Source organism: Terrapene carolina, unplaced genomic scaffold (assembly GCF_002925995.2).
Source record: "Terrapene carolina triunguis isolate 2854851 unplaced genomic scaffold, T_m_triunguis-2.0 Scaffold58, whole genome shotgun sequence".
In the NCBI taxonomy this organism is placed as follows: Eukaryota; Metazoa; Chordata; order Testudines; family Emydidae; genus Terrapene; species Terrapene triunguis.
The window spans coordinates 20,065,300-20,070,043 of record NW_020664409.1 but is presented as its reverse complement, the minus strand read 5'-3'; positions in this window follow the sequence as shown (position 1 = coordinate 20,070,043).

The following is a 4,744-nucleotide window of genomic DNA, read 5'->3' as shown; positions in this document are numbered from 1 at the left end:
TGGGAGCATGAGCTTTCGTGGGTAAGAACCTCACTTCTTCAGATGCAGTCTTGCATCTGAAGAAGTGAGGTTCTTACCCACGAAAGCTCATGCTCCCAATACTTCTGTTAGTCTTAAAGGTGCCACAGGACCCTCTGTTGCTTTTTACAGATTCTGACTAACACGGCTACTCCTCTGATACATGGATTACTAATGATATTGTTGAAAAAAAAAAATCTACAAATCTCCCTAATTGTAGGAACTATCTATTAAAGTGGTAATGTGACAAGACTTCTGAAAACCAATTTCTACACTACAGTTGGTTTTTGGGTCCCCCCCCCCCTTTTCCCTCTTGCATTTTGATATTTAGTATTTGATTCTGGGATTTTTTGGGGAGTAGGGGAGGGCTTACAGAAATTATCCCTAAGGCTGCATTTTTTTTAACCTTTGTATATTTGAAATTAGTAAGAGAAGGGGTTTTGGTTTAATACAGTGGCCACAGAAAAGGGCTTTGTTATTAACAGTCTCAGGCGCTGTCATGAAAATTGTCTGTTTTGACATAAAGGTATCATATCAATTTAGTAAATATTTCTAACATCTGACAAGGATAGTGGCATTTAAAAAGTCTGTGGGGAGCCTGATCTTCTAAAAGAGATTTCTGAATTGGGAGACTGGGCCCTAGATTGCAAAGTTTTCCTTGTGCAATATTCATCATATTGGTTTTTCACTTTATAGCTATATTACGTTTGTGCTTTCAATTTTAAAGGTGACCAGGACTAAATTTGTTTTTTTGTTTTGTTTTTAAATCAACGTTATATTTTTTAGCATGTCACCTTCTCCATCAGCAGTTGGTAGAAGTTGCTATTTAGTAAAGACCAACATAGAAAAAGGCTGGGATAAATCCTTTTTGGATAATTTTCTTCTGCTTATTATATCTAGCTTTTTTGCCCCCTGAAATGAGTTTGTAGCATTGGATACACTATTGCTGCAAAGTGCTACAGTAGCACTACATCTTGTGTTGCCTGAATTGATATGCTAAATTTATATATTTTTTTTAATTTATTTTTTGGACCACAGTATTTAAAAAAAATAAAAAAATCAAAGGCAGATAAAGCCTGTCTGTTCTGAGGGATAGAGGATGATGATTTCTTCTTTTGTCCAATAATATTTTTAAACTTAAAAAAATATTCTCAGCAAAGTATATATGTTTAATTTGTTGTTTCTGCCGTTCATATATATTTATGCAAGCTTGAATCCAGATTTCTCTCTTCTGGAGGTTTTTTCTTCTTCTTTGAATCAGGGCTACAAACTTTATTTAAAAAGGCACAATAATCTTATAGCATGGTACAGTGGTCTGATTCTATCTGAGGGGAGGACAGAGGAAATCATTTTTATGGAATATGAAACATACTTGTTAGGAATGAAACCTCTCACATTTTTTTCACTTTAAAAGTTCTTCCCCCACACAATCCAGAGGGACTGTACATTGTACAAAGTCTCTAGAATGGTGTAGTACATTAGGCAATGATATAAAATTAGTGAAATATATCCCAGTGTTTAACAAACTTAAAGATGCATTTAAAATATGCTTTGTGCATAAGTATTTAATGGACCTTGCATAAGGGCTTAAACATGTGAAACTCTAATATCCCAATTTCATTGCTGTATTAAGAAAATGTATATGAACTTGTGTGCTAAGTTTCTTTTCCATGTCTTCATTTATTTGTTTGGTCACTTATCAGAGTTGGTCACTTCTGAAATATTACTTTTGGTTAAATTCATCCAGTCCATTTTGAATTGCCTTCCTTGCTGTGTACTTTAATTGTAAACTTAATAAAAGGCCCAGTTCTAATTGTATCTTTTTGATGAGCTTTCCATAGGTTTGATTAAAAGGATCCTGACAAGTAATTTAGACCTAAGAGAAGACCTGCCTACAATTTTTTTGTAATCTGATGCTGTAATGTCCTAAATTTCAAATATTTTGAAATCCACCATTCTGTAAAGACATATTTTTTTAAATGCTGCTGGATTCAGAATCTCTCTCTTTTTGATACTGAAGCAGTCTTCCAGTTAATAGAAGGAGCACAAATTAAGAAACCCTGTTTTGACAACATTGACTTATAGTTGCTTATTATAACGATTACTGTGACAGCCACAGTAATGTTGTTTAGTTACAAGGCAACTGAAAATTATTAAAGGGCAACAACTGTAGTCAGGAAAGATGGTCTTCGTTTGTGCTCCATAACAAATAGAGGAACAAAATCTGTGTTTGCCAAATGGAAGAAAACAAAAATGGTAGATTGAAAAAAGTTATTTTCAGGCCTTTAAAAGAAGATAAACAAAGATTAAATAAAAATAAAATAAAAACAACTTAATTCTGTTCCTTTAAAGTAAAACAGTGCTTATTTTATTCAGCACAACAGTCAGAGTTGCAACTGAATTATTGGAAAATGTATTTGAAGATGAAACTTTGAAATAAAATTGATTTCTGAAGCTACAAGATGATGATGGAAGTTATTGGTGACACTGGCTGGTTAACTAATTAGAAGAATAAAACTACAGCTTGTATTTCGATACTATGTCAGAAAGTTTTTTTCTGATTCTTACAACTGTGTTAATTGAAGTTAATTGAACAGCAAAATTGAAGTTTATTTAAATTCTTTGGTCAGGTTGCAGGTCCCTTATGCTGCTGATGACATAAATCAATACTATCTTTTTTATCAAGATGGCTTCCACCATTAGTAGCCTTAGAAATGCTATTATTAATTAGAAATTTTATTTTCAAATATATACATTTCATATTCTGATCATCTAAGAGGTGCTTTTATATGAACATTGACTGCTGGGCTAATCAAAATATGATCCGTTTTTCTTTTCTGCATTTCATAATGAGTGAATTATGGATATGTAAATTAAATCATAATACCAGCAATATATTGCCTGTGATTCCAGTAAGGAATGGTTCTCAGTTACATAACTTTTAAATTCTAAGCTAAATGATTGCCAATCTTATTTCTTTTAATACTTTTTAAAATTCTACAAAGATAAATATTAAAAACCATTCTTTATTAATAGACATGGGATAGTTAATAGCTCATAACATCACAAAATATTATGGAGTTTGCTGTATCTGGAAAGTGTTCTAAACCCTACACACAGATAATGAAAAAAAATTCTTACAGAATTTTGTATTAATACATGTTGGGTTAAAGAATTTTATAGTGGTGATGGAGTGCCATGAAATTAATACTTGCAATCCAGATTGCTGTAGTTTACATTTTTCTGTATGTTTCAAGCTAGGTGTGCGTTATTTGTACTAAGCACACCACAGAATGAATTATCCAAAGTCCATTGATTTTAATGTGTTTTGGTTTGTAAACAAAATTATAGTAATTTCTTGCACATTTTTGAAAAATAATTGTATAAGGATTTATGTATCTGCTTCTAGATACAGTGTGTAAATAAAAATTTCATTCACAAAAGAATCTGTGGAGTATTCAATAAACAAAATGAAATCCTGAAGCAAATATTGAATTTTTTGGGGTGGTGGTGGTGGTGATAGCTGACTTAGCTCAACATCTCACTGATACTGATGTATCATTTGCTTGTCATCAGAATATAGCTGCAATTTTTCCTGCTACTAACTCTCCTAACAAAGTGCTTGTATCTCTGGCTATCATTTTTGCTTTCCAGAATGTTGCCAGTATATAATTAAAATATGCTGTCTGTTGAGCATTCACATATGCACACTTTAGATAGCTTTTGCTATCACTGTTTCCTGTAGCTGTGCTGCTTTTAATTTTTTAGCATAAACACTCCAAAAAAGCCTGCCTTGAAAGGTGCTATGCCTTTTTTTTTTCTTTCTAAAAAAAGTGAGAGTTCATAATTTTCAGGAAAGCCATCAAGTAGTTTGAGTGTGAGCTCCAAAGTTGAAGTTAAAAATGTACAAAATACATAATCACTAGTTTATTTGGTGCTATTTTAGTTAAATTAAGGTAGTAGGATGTTTTCAAGTCAGCGAATACATACATAATTTCAGAAATATTACAGTATTAACAATTTGTATTATATAAATAATTTGTATGTTTATAAAAAAGATATACATAACAAGTTTTCATTTTTTTTATTTTCTCCCTATAGACTTGATACTCAGTTTCCCAAAACCATAGCTTTAATATATGTTTCAATGGCTTTTTCTCTGTTGTTACTAAAATTCCATTTAAAAGAAAATACATTATTGTAGCAGCTAATACTGTCAATCTCTGAGCAGGTGTGGGGCAGGGATGACGAAGCTTTCCCTTTGTTGAGGTCAAAGATGGTTGGAACTTAAAATTCCTATTTAGCCACTGCTATTGCAAGAATCGTTTGGGATTTGATTATATACTGACAAATATAGTTGCATATTTCTGCCTGTCTGCTAAGTCAGCTGCTGTTTTTGTTCACGTGTTCTAGTTGATTTTAAAGGTATAGTGTGATATGTGATTGTGTTGTCTATCTACATCAAGTCCTTTACACTTTGCTTTTAAAAATACCAGGTCAAATTTAGCTCTAATATAAGCATTAAGCATGCTCAGTTCCACTGAAGCCAGTGAACTTATTTCTACTTACACTGGGGTGAATTTAGTCCAATAAGATTACAACTGCCTCAGCTTGTCGATAAACTTGTGTTTAAATGTGGGTAAGGGATGGGGTTGGGATTGTTATTAGTGCAATTATAAATTTGAAGATGACTGTGTAGGATTGAAATGTTTATAATTGAGATGCT